Raw genomic sequence first — 12,877 nt, forward strand, 5'->3', positions numbered from 1 at the left:
ACAAGGCAACCAGCAGTATGATGCTTTGGCCCAAGCCATTGACCTTGATTTAGCCAACTAGAAAATTCTATTCGCTACTTGCAAGGTTCCATAGATTCTTTGGCTGAGATGGTATTACAGAACAGGCGGGGACTAGACCTAATATTATTACACCAAGGAGGATTATGCCAGGCTTTGGGAGAACAATGTTGTTTCTATGCCAATAACTCGGGAATTGTACAAGACAGCTTAGCTGTTGTACGCAAACATCTACAGGAAAGATCAAAAATGAAAGAACAGAGCCAAACTTGGTACGAAAACATCTTTAACTGGTCCCCCTGGCTCACCACTCTCATTACAGCCTTTGCAGGCCCCTGAGCGCTTTTGTTGCTACTCCTGACGTTAGGACCTTGCATTTTAAATAGATTGCTTGCCTTCATACCTGAACGCCTGGGGGCAATATAACTCATGGTACTTAGGTCCCAGTATGGCCACCCTAATGACTGGGACCTGACAGAAGACCCATGATTGGCCCTTCAAATACACAAGAGAAGGGGGGAATGAGGAGCCTGAAATTAAGTCCTCCATTAAGAGCAACCTCGGGCTGCACGTAGCCCAGTTCCAGGAAAAGCTTCAGCTGAAGCCACCCTCAAGACCACCCTCGGATCAGCCAATCAAAAGAAATGTGTAACATTCCTGTGGTCTGAGTCAGGGCTGGGAACTGCAGGTAGTTACTCTGTACAAACTAGCCAATCACTCACTGCTTGCCTAAACCCCACGTAGGCCCTTTGAGCTCACCTTATAATTGGTCATTTTCAAAGGATTCTCAAAGGTCATGATTGAGTCCTGCCAAAAGTAACGGATGCCTCATGGATACTGAATGGTCAAAACTATAACCATGGGTACTGTACAATTATAATTGGTGCTTATGTGATGATGCAAAACGTACAACGTGTGCACTGTAACACCCCCGTCCCTTACCCCATAAAAACCCTGCTCACCATTGTTCGGGGCTTCGCTTTGCTGCCGCTGCACCGGTAGATGGGTGAGCCCCTGCTCGAGCCTGTAATAAAGACCCTTATGCACTTGCATCGGTGACTGGCTCCTTGGAGGTCTCAGGGGACTCACGATTCAGGCACAACAGCTTCACGCCCAAAGAAGCAGTTTAGAATGGCCTTTCAGTAGGCTGGGCCCTTTTCTTGCCTGGCCCCCCTACTCCTCAGTTTCCAAAGTCCTCTCTCTTTCTTGGGAGATACAACCTGTTTCCACCAAACCGAGAGCTCAAAGTAAGGAGCAAGTGCAAGTGTTAGTCACGCAGGTCTACACCAGCACCCCAGCACCAACATAAACTCGAGGATCGATGCTGACACAACTCTGGGGCTCCATTTTGTGTGATGAGTCCTTCCTGTGGCTTCTATTGCTCAAAACTCAGAGCCTAATCCCCTCAAACACTAATACGGCATATCCAATAGAGATTTAAGAGTGTGGTCTCTGGACTGGAGTTCAAATTCTGCGTCCATCACTTCCTAATCTCGAGCAAGTGGCCTCTCGTTGCCAGAGCTGAGCTTCCTCGTGTACAACAGGGATAACCAGTCCCTGCCACCTCGCAACACAGGTCACACACATCAAGCACTGAGCACAATCCCAGGCCCATAAGGCACCTGTGATGGATACCAGCTGTGGGATTAGCTATACCTGCCTATGATTAATATGCTTTTCATCACTCACCGCCTTTATTCACCAAGATAAAACAGGGATAGCATCTTTGATCCATCACTGTGAACTACCACTCGTGATTTAAAGGAGAGTCTTATACCCTAGGCCCACGCTGCCCAACATCTGAAACCAGGCTACCGCGCACCTGAAACGTGGCTGGCGCAGTTGGAGATGTGTAAAATACACTGTATTCTGAAGACTGAGTGTGGGGAAAAAACATAAAACATCTCAGTAATTTTTACACTGATTACATATGAAGTGATAATATTTTAGATTAAATAAAATACATGATTAAAATTACTTTCTTCCATTTCTTTTTTATTCTTTCAAGGGGCCATTATGAAAAATTGTAAATTCTATATATGATCCACATTGGTGGCTCACGGTGGATTTCTAATGGACAGTGCTGCTGTGGACCTCTGACATCCAGAGTCTTCTTTCTCAACTCTGTACTACCAGCGTCTGGCACGGTGCCTGGCACACAGGCTAGCGTAGAACAAAATGTCTCGCAGACGGCTGGATAAAGATGCTCTCTTCTCCTGGTCTTAAAATGCACCCACTGCTATCTTCACATCTAGCCAGGCCGGGCCTTCGTTCAACATATTTAACAACCTACAAGGCCAGCCTACATCAAACCAAAATGGACATAGTCATGGTGGCGGGAGCAGGGTGCCGGGGCCCCTGCAGGGCCAGGTTATCTCTTTAGTTACTGGACCGTATTTGATACTTAACAGTCAAAATGATGGCCTGGTGCCGAGAAACATCCTACCAGCCCAAGTCCCCCATCAAAGCTCACCCAAAAGGGACCCTCACCTGTTCACTCTCCTTGAGCACCATGCCTCAAGCAGTCAACCCTGCTGTATTTGAGGACAGGCTCTGCGAAAGGGCCTTCAGTACTGAAACAACCAACCAAACATCCTGACAGAAAGTGACCCCATCACGTCTTACTGTCAGTAGAAACGAGCCACAGCATCCACAGATCATTCCTGCTGTCACGTGAATGATGAGCTAACTACAGTCCACAGTGCTTTGCAGGTCAGACAACTTCGAAAGGAAATGCTGAAGCCACTTCGCAAACTTGCCTCAGCCTACTAAACAGGGCCTGGGAAGAGCGGCAGTGCGGCATGTGGGCAGAATCTAAGAGTCTGGAATCAGCTCCTCATCTGTAAAGTGAGTCCCATAAATACTTCACTGGATTCTTGTGAGAAGTGACTGAGGAAAAGTGTGACATGCTTAGGAGAGCAACTAGTACAGACTAAGAACTAACAAAGGTAAGGTGCTGGGACACCTGGGTGGCTCAGCTGGTTAAGCGTCCGACTTCAGCTCAGGTTGTAGCCTCATGGTTCGTGGGTTTGAGCCCCGCATCAGGCTCTGTGCTGACAGTGTGGAACCTGCTTGGGATTCTCTCTCCCTCTCTCTCTGCCCCTCACCTACTCATGCTTTTTTTTTTTTCTCTCTCTCTCTCAAAATAAATATATAACTTTAAAAAAAAAAAAGTAAGGTAGTATTATTATCATTATTTTACAAAAATTAAAGTAGCATGAACTTGAAAAATGTGATCTCACCCTTCTCCAGCCACAATGATACTGTTTTTGTACCTAACTCAATCTCACCTTTGGACTTTTGCATTTGCTGTTCCCAGTGCCTGGAAATGTTCTTCCCCCAGCTCGTGGCACGTGCCTCTTGCTCATGCAGGCCATCCTGCACCATCCAAGGTAGAGTATCCAACTCTTCCCCACTACCAGCCTGCCCTATCAGCCACTCTCTATTCCCTCAGCCTGTTATTTCCTCTAGGAGACTTAAACCAACTAAAATTACCTTGTTTATTGCATGTCTCCCCAGCTAGAACGTAAACCCTAGGAGAGTGAGGATCTTGTCTGTTTTGTTCTCTGTCCAAGTGCTTTTAGCCACTAGATCTACTACCCATGTACCAGAATGCTTACTGGCTGTGTCTTCACCAAGATAAAGAAATCGCAGAAACAACCTAAATGTCCAGTGACAGGGGAATGGAGAAATAAAGCATGGCCTCTTCATACTGAAGAATGTGGATGTGGGTCTAGCTGTTAAAAAGAATGAGTCAGGAGCTCCTGGCTGGCTCTGTCAGCAGAGAATGCGACACTTGATCTCCGGGTTGTAAGTTTGAGCCCCATGCTTGGTGCAGAGATTACTTAAAAATAAAATCTTTAAAAAAAAAAAAAAAAAAAGAATGAGTCAGATCTGTATGTAATGACTTGAAGGAATATGCCCTATCATCGACTGAAAAAAATTAAGGTACAAATATGTGTGACTTGATCGCTACCCCTTTTTTTTGGGGGGGGTGGTGAGGGAGACGGAAGAAAATAATCAACATATGCATATGTACATCCTTACAAGCAAAGAAAAAGCCAAGGGAGAGCATCTACCTAAATTGCCAAGGGCAGAAGGCATATCCATTTTGTTCATCTCCAAAGCCTGACAGTGGATACCTAACTATTCACTGCCTGGGTAAATGGTTATCTTTGGGGGAGGGGATTTTAGAGTGGAAGTCAGCACCTATTATTTTCTTTATACATCTGTGTTGTTTGACATGTTACAACAAGCATGTGTATCGCTGTACAACTTTGTTTTAAAGCAAAATTCAACCCATTCCCACACATGCAAAGTCCATGACCAGAACAGTGCTCAGCAACGAGAACAGTATCAGTCGTAAAGAGAGCACAAATGCACGAACTGGTCCAAAAGCTTCTTTCTAAAAGCTAAAAACAAAAACTTTAAAGGAGAGGACTGTTTAATTCTCTTATTAAAACAAAAGTACGGGGGTGCCTGGGTGGCTCAGCTGGTAGAGCGTCCGACTTCTGCGATTCATGGGTCTGAGCCCCGCGTCGGACTCTGTGCTGGACTAGCTGCTCAGAGTCTGGAGTCTGTTTCAGATTCTGTATCTCCCTCTCTCTCTGACCGTCTCCTGCTCATGCTGTCTCTCTCTCTCTCTCTCTCTCAGAAATAAATAAAACATTAAAAAAAAATTTTTTTTAAACACATAAGTATATTAGGGGCACTGGGTTGTTCAGTCGGTTGTGTGTATGACTTTGGCTCAGGTCATGATCTCAGGGTTCATATTCGAACCCTCTGTGCTGTCAGCATACGGCCCATTTTGGATCCTCTGTCCCTCCCTCTCTCTGCCCTTCCCTCGCTCACATTCTCTCTCTCAAAAATAAAAATTAAAAAAAAAACATAAACACATTTCATTTAGATTATGCAAGTTAAACAGATAATAAGGTCAAGCTGTTACTATAACCTGTGTCATTTCAAAAAAGATTTTTTTAACATTTACTTTTGAGACAGAGAGAACACGCACCAGAGTGGGGGAGGGGCAGAAAGAGACAGAGACAGAATCTGAAGCAGGCTCTGTGCTGTCAGCACAAAGCCTGATGCGGGACTCAAACCCATGAACCGTGAGATCATGACCTGAGCTGAAGTTGGATGCTCAACCAATTGAGCCACCCAGACGCCCCAAGCTGTGTCATTTTTTAAACCTAAATTTGAAATACATCGGTGGAATGTGTTTTACAGGGGAAAAAAAAAAGGCACCAATTACTACACGTTCTAAATTCCATTTTTGATTTACCACCTGACAACTGCAATGTCTGAAAAGCAGGCTCACATTTAACTCTTAGACCATTCCACACAGACTGCTAAAAAACCATGTGCTGTTGTCACTAACAATTCAGACCAAGGTTTCTTTAAGTCACTGGCTTATTTCCTCAGATTAAAAAAAACCACTTAGGGGGCGCCTGGATGGCTCTGTCAGTTAAATGTCCAATTTGACTCAGGTATTGTGGTTTGTGAGTTCAAGCCCTGCATTGGGATCTGTGCTGACAGCTCAGAGCCTGGAGCCTGCTTCAGATTCTAGGCCTCCCTCGCTCTCTGCCCCTCCCCCGCTCACACTCTGTCTCTGTCTCTCTGTCTCTGTCTCTCTCTCTCCCAAAAATAAATATTAAAAAGAGGGGCACCTGGGTAGCTCAGTTAAGCGTCCGGCTTCGGCTCAGGTCATGATCTTGCGGTTTGTGGGTTTGAGCCCCCCGTCAGGCTCTGTGCTGATAGCTAGTCTAGAGCTTGGAGGCTGTCTTCAGATTCTGTGTCTCCCTCTCTTTCTGTCCCTCTCCTGCTCACGTTGTCTCTCTCTCTCTCTCTCAAAAATAAATAAAACATTTAAAAATTTAAAAAAAAAACCACTTAGGTAAATTTGGTGGCCATCATAAATGTGACTGAGACCATGGGTTCCCATCATCAAACGAAATCACAATGACAGGGTTCTGCCAACAGACTCAAGCCTACACAAGGATATAATGAATTCCCTTCCCAGCCTCTTCCCTCATGTGTGCACTACCTCCCCAAATGTCCAGGACTGCCTTCTTCCCAAACAGGATTTCAACTCACTGAAACAGTGTAACTTTTGAGAAAAATTAACCATTCACCCACACTGGTAAAAATGGGCCCCCTGGAAAACCAGGCCTTTATGTTACACCTGTGGCCACTGCAGTTAGGCCAAGTCCATATGGTCTTCTCTGCCCCTTACTAATGTTTCACATGTATTTATCCTTGGTGATCTAAAAGAAACAACTCAACCTTATTAGAAAAGCCATCTCTAGTGGCCAAGGTGGACTTTTCAGTGCCCATGAGATGGAAGACCAAGACAGGCCAATGAAATGGTGTTTCTATGAAATCGCAGCTCCATCCTTCTTGCCCATCAGCTGGACCTGGGAAGGCTAGGGGAGAAGAACAACTCTCAAGTTTCTGCCTTGGGCAACTGGGTCAGTGTTGGTCCATTTGCTGAGATGGTGACTACTGCGTATGGGAAGAGAACGAGTTTAGATTAAACATGTTGAGCTCATGGTGCCCAAGGGGACAGTCACCAGAGGACATCAAGGAAGCTCAGGCCCACATCTGGAGCTGACTAATATGGCTTTGAGACAGAGTCAAGTGCTGGCAGCACTGGGGTGGTACTAAAGCACTGGAATGAATGTGCTGGCGTGGGGGGGAGGGGGAGTGTGGGAGAGGTGTGCTGGGGGCTGCTGACAGCCAGCCAGCACCATCTTTTCTCAGGCTGTTATACTACATATGTGCCACAATTTGATCTTTGGTGAATAAAAATTAGGGTGGGAGGGACACTAACCTTATCCCTGATCTGCTCTGTAAACAAATATAAGCAGCAAAAGCCTATTAAGAGAAACAAGATATGTTTATTAAGTGCTTACTATGCACCCTGCCCTGTGCTAAACACTAAACATGAATTATCTCCTGGAATCATCAAAACAACTCTGGCACAAAATCCTGTGACTACCATTTCACAGATGGGACACTGAGGCTGGGAGTGAATGTGTGGGGGAACTCAGGGCTGTCATGTCACAGCCCACAGTTAGACAGTCTTTGGGCCAGATGGAGAACACTGAAGAAGAACAATTATAATACATAAAAGCTGCTACTTAGTAAGAGATGGCTCTGGACTAGGAATACAATCTCAGCAAATTGTTACAACCTTCTGAGACTGATATTGTCATCCCATTTTACAAATGAGGAACCTGAAGCTGCAGAAGAGGAAATCAACTAGATCAGTGGTCTCTCCATGGCCCAGACCTAGAGTACAGCCAGAGCCCCACCCTCAAAGGGTCTCTGGGACACTGGGAAAACGGTGAATAAATGGTACCATTTATTGAACGCTGACTATGTGCCAGCTGCTGCTCTAAGCACTTTACCCACAGTATTCTCACTGCATCCTCCAAACAACTCTATGAGGTGGCTGCTATTAAAATCCCCATTTTACAGATAGGGAAACCGAGCCACAGAGAAGTAAAGTCAGTTGCCCAAGGTCACACAGCTGGTCAATGGCAGAGCCTAAATTTGAATCTGGGTCTCTGCCTCCCAAACCAAAGCTCTCAAAATAATTTCAGTTAACTGCAGCCATCCTGCACTGAGTGCTAACTATGGGCTCGGCCCTTTACATGCACACCCTCAACTAACCCTATGCTTATGGATAATACTCTTACTCTATTTCTTGGGAGCCAACAATACCGCAAACACGTAATAAGTGCATTCTATGTGCCAAATGCTTTATTCGCCATATCTCAACATCTCAGCAGAATTCCCGGCAAAAGACACTCTTTTTCCCCTTTTACCTAAGGGGAAACCGAGGTTTGGTACGATTTTCTCAGATCGCAGCTCCTGAGCGGCAGAGGCAGGACGCGAACCCATCGCTCCCCGACTCCCATTCCATGCTTTTATACAGCGCTGGGTACCATGTCTCGAAAGTTGAATCATACGGGCACAGGGCCGGCCAGGTCCGGAGGGCGCGAGTCCCGGCGCCGCCGCCCCCAACAACCACTGCCCACACCCGACCGTCCGCTGGGTCCCCAGCCCGCGCTGACCCTCAGGGTCCGAGTGGACACCGATCCCCCGCCACCCGTGCGTGAGGCCGCCCCTACACCCCAAACCACATACCTGGGTGTCCCGGTTGCCCGCGCCGCGGGCCTCACGACCGCTGTGTCCGGCCCCGCGCCGTTCGCTGGAGACGCCGCCAGCTCCTGTGGCCCGAGTGACTTCCAGGCTACCCACTTCCAAGCCGCTTCGCGCGAGGCCTCCTGGGAACTGTAGTTTCGCCCTAGGAGGCAGCAAACTGAAAAAGCCTGGCGCGCAGGTACTGCCGGGAGCAGTAGGCGCAGCCCCGCGCCGCCTTCTGGGAATGGTAGTCCACCTGTCGCCTCCTTGCCGCTCCAGTCTCCAGAGCACTTCCGCAGCCCCGAGGGGCGTGAGGGATGGAGGCGTGTCTTCTGCAGACTCCAGCCTGGTGGCCGAGCTCTTAGCTCCGCGAGGGCGCTTTTTCCCTTTCTCCCAGCCCTGTCCGCCTCCAGCCTTCCTTCGGCGGATTCACCCCCCCTTCTCCGCAAGGCGCTAGGTACTTACCCCGAGGGCGCGAGCCTCGGGAGTGCTATGGACAGCGGAGCTGTGCGCTAGACCCACAACGGAGGGGAGCGGCGGAGGAGGGCGTCTGTGCGCGCTCGCGCACGCGCGCTCGCCGGCCAACTCCGGCCTTAATGCCGCGGACTCCCGCGGGGGAGACTTTTTTTTTCTCTTTCGAACGCGCGCGCGGAGTCGCGCGCTGGGCTTTTGCCTGCGGGCGCGCGCCAGTGCGCACGCGCGCTCATTCCGCTCGCCTCGGTCACTCTGCGCAACGCGGGGTTGGGGGTCTAACAGCTCTGTTGGACGAGTCCTCCCGCAGCGTCCCCAAGGTCGCTCCTCAGGCGCTCCTTCTAGGTCTAGTACTTCACATAGGAGCTCCCGGGTGTCGCCACACACGCCGTACGCGTCCCTTGTCGGGAGTCCTGTCGTCACAGGTAACAGGCATAGCTCCAGCCTTGAAGGGGAGGACACGCCCTCTTCTCTGCGCACGCGGATGGCCGGGACGCCAGAATGTGTAGGGACTCGGGTGTAGTGGCCTCTCGCCAGCACAGGCAGCTCCAGAGCTCTTCCTTCGTCGGGAGCCTCAGGACCACCACCCACAAGGCTGCCCTGGAGGCCCTGTTAGCCACCTTTCTGTTGTTGATCACACATTCTGAGGGTGGCTAGTGTTAGTTGAGTACCTACCGCCTAGAAATTTTGTTCACATTTAGTCCACTTGCTGATATAATCAAGAATCCGACCCTTTTTTAAAAACCTGGATATCACTCCAACTCCATAGGAGTTATGGAGGGAATTGACTGAAAGTGGAAGGTCCTCTGTCAAGAAAACCCATTCAATACCTTTCCCACCTCATTCTTTCTTCCAAGAAGATGCTCTGTAAGACTTGAAGCAGGGAAGCAGGCAGAGGGCCATTCATTTGCGCATTCATACCAAAGAAACATATTAAGCACCTACTTCATACCAGATTGGGTGATTATGAAGACACAGAAAAGACAGACTGTGTTCCTACCTTGAAAGAGCTAAGTCCAATTGGGATATCAGACCACCTCCAGACGGTAACAATCTATAGCAGGACCACCCAACAGAAATACAATGCAACTATATTTGCCATTTTAATTACTACATTTAAAAAAAATTTAAAGGAAGGTGAAATTCGCTTTGAGATTTTATTTAACCCTATATATCCAAAATAAGTTATATTTAAAGAGAAAACATTTACATTGCTTCGATTTTAAATTTTCATTGAACTAAAAATGAAATTGAAACTCTAAGGCATTAACAGACACTCGTATGTGGCAGGGGGTGTCAAAGCAAAAGGTTGGAAACTGCCCAATGTCCATGAATAGAAGTTTGGATAAATAAATGCTAAATACCAGGCAGCTGGCAACTGCTGAAAAATGAGACAGAGCTATTGAGTATTAATACGAGTTAATCTCTAAGATACATTAGGTGAGAAAGAGGTGCAGAACAGTGAATGGAGTGTACTACCGTTTCTAAGGATATTTTTTACATATATGCTTGCGTATGTACAGAACACCTGCAGAAAGACACAACCAGGGTTACCTTTGTGAAAGGGAAACAAGGACAAGTTGTCAGGTGTGAAAAGGTGGCTTTTTCGTTATATGCTTCTTAGTATCTTTTGAATATTTTTTACCACATTTATTTTTTAAAGTTTTTTTCAAAGTTTATTTTTGAGAGAGAGAGAGAGAGAGAGAGCATAAACAGGGGAGGAGCAGACAGAGAGAGCGACTACCATGTCCATTTTAAACAGTTGTATAAAGGAGGATGCTAGCTAAGTCATAGACTCATTAGAAGAATTAAAATGAAACAATATATTTAAAATGCCTGCTCAGTTCCCAGGATTACCTCTGGCATTACAGCCCCTCTGACCTATTAGGCCCTTCTGGTGCCAGCTTTCTGCACCCCTGTTCCCTAACATGAGAGCCACCATGCAGGGCCCACCTCAACATGTGGAGGGCACATCACCCTTCTTTTGGGTGGCCAAGTCTCCTTGTTATATGTACTCACAACACTGTGTTCCTTTCCTTCTTAAAACTGCATCTATAGAATAATTTGTTTCAAGTTTGAGAAGATTAAAAGTTGCAGAAAAGTTCAAAGAATGATATAGTCCATTACTCAGAATTTCTCATTGTAATCGATTTTGTGACAACTCTTTAATGTTTCCCTTTCCTGCTAAACTGTAAGTTCTCCGGGGCAAGAACTATATGCCCTCACATTCTATAACACAACGTATAGAGCCCATGAGTGACCCAAAAGGAGCCCAGGGGCCCAATGGTGTCATGGAGTGCAGTGCCCCCTAGAGATAATTCTCTTTATTACAAAGGCAGAGCTTGCTGAAATCTAGCCTTCCATCCCACCACCTTGGACACAGTAGCTTGGAGTGGACTGCAGCTAAGAAAAGGGTATAGTGCAGTGTGCAGCCACAGACCCGGTTTGTTTCCATAGTCAGCAGGGCTTACCAAACCTTCACCCCAAATACAAACTCCCCTAAATTGACTGCAATGCTTGAATTCTCCCATTAGATCATCTTTGGGTTATCAAGATAGTAAAAAGTCAAGACTATTGGGATTAAGACATTTGGAGCTCACTCCAGATTTGCTCTTAAGTACCAATAATGAGATTAGGGAATCAAATGTGGGTAAACTTGAGGAGAAAGGTTTCCTCTGAGGATAACGGGAGGAAGCTGGTATGTGGGTTGGACGAGAGTGGCAAAAAAATAAACAGAGGTTTGGGGTTTGAAGACCTTCTTTCTCACTGACCCCCAAGGAATATTGCCCACAAAGAGTCTCAACCGCTTTCTTCTTGCAGGCTAGCCAAGAGAATTGGACCCAGAGCAGATATTAGAAACAATGGAAACTGATGGCAGTGACTACACATTTGTCACAAATTACTACTCTCTCCCTAACTCTGGGGCATGTGAAGCAGCTCACACCGGCTCCTGAAATGTGGCCCAAAGGAGAGGCAAGTGTAGGGTTACAGGGGACTAGAATGAGGAAAGATACAGCAGGAGGACAGCATGCAGCCTGGGGTAGAGATGGAGGGATGCCAGTGTCTGACAGCCAGTCACCAGTTCCCATTAGTGGGTTTCTGAGTCAGAGAGCTTCCTGAGCATCAGCTGGCAGAATCCCTTTCTCCCTGGATATGGCAGACAAATCCCGAACTGTGAATTGGATCTTAGTCTTAAATCTGCCCTGTGTAGTCTTTTTTTTTTTTTTTTTAACATTTATTTATTTTTTGAGAGACAGAGCCACAGAGAACAAGCAGGGGAGGGTCAGAGAGAGAGGGAGACACAGAATCCGAAGACAGGCTCCAGGCTCTGAGCTGTAAGCACAGAGCGCGACGCAGGGCTCAAACCCACAAACTGTGAGATCATGACCTGAGCCGAAGTCGGACGCTCAACTGACTAAGCCAACCAGGTGCCCCATTGCCCTGTGTAGTCTTGAACACCTCCCTTTTCCCCTCTGAATTCATGTTCCTTCTAATGTATAATGGAGATGAATGCTATCTGCCTCTCAGAATTCTTTTGAGAACAAATGCAGTGATTGGTGTGAAAACTTTTGGAAGGGCTTTAACCCCCTCTACACATGAGAGGATTATGACAAATTTTGCCTACTGTTTCCCCCTAAAACCCAGCCACCTTGTCTCTGTGGCAACACAGGGTCTAGGCTTAACTATGCCAGAGGGTGGGTTCTGCTGACCTTGTCTTAGGAAGCCGAGGCCAAACTGATCTAGAACTCCAATCACTGTCCAAGTAAGTGGTTCTCAGATTTTAGTATCCATGAAGATCAGCTGGAGAGATTCTAAAACTCTACCCTCAGAGTTACAAATTCATTAGGTCTGGTGTGGGGCCTGATAATTTGCATTTCTAACAAATTCCCAGGTGATAACCTACGCTGCTGGCTTAGGGGATCACGCTTTAAGAGCCACTTCTTAAAATTGAACGTTTTCTTTCATCTGGCAGGCACAAGGATGGCCTCTAGTGCCCTCCGCTGGCCAGACTATAAATTTAGCTGTCATGTTTCCAGAGCAACTGAAAAGTACAAAGTATAATTTGGAAAGAAATAAATACTTGTCTAAGAACCAAACCAGTCTAAAAACAGCAATCATAATTGTTTGTTTCTCCATAGTATACTTAAAAAGGAATTCACAAGAATTAGCTTATTTGATCTTCAGACCAGTAATACCAGACTCCCTGACAGAGAGGGCTTATTAAAAATAGGATTTCCAC

The 12,877-nt window shown here is 46.8% G+C and overlaps 1 protein-coding gene across 2 annotated transcripts in view; it reads right to left on the bottom strand.

Moving 5' to 3' along the window:
• SIPA1L3 (signal induced proliferation associated 1 like 3) overlaps window positions 1–8,649 on the bottom strand; it is a 249,248-nt gene extending 240,599 nt beyond the window's left edge. The window contains exon 1 of one of the 2 annotated variants that reach the window (XM_039217712.1): window positions 8,170–8,649. The gene's annotated coding sequence lies outside the window, so the exon portion shown is untranslated. The remainder of the gene's footprint in view (window positions 1–8,169) is intronic. The other variant, XM_039217715.1, reaches the window with a different exon arrangement.
• Between the last annotated feature and the right edge of the window lie 4,228 nt (window positions 8,650–12,877).

The sequence above is a fragment of the Hyaena hyaena genome, unplaced genomic scaffold (genome assembly GCF_003009895.1).
Source record: "Hyaena hyaena isolate Hyena2069 unplaced genomic scaffold, ASM300989v1 scaffold_721, whole genome shotgun sequence".
Lineage (NCBI taxonomy): Eukaryota > Metazoa > Chordata > Mammalia > Carnivora > Hyaenidae > Hyaena > Hyaena hyaena.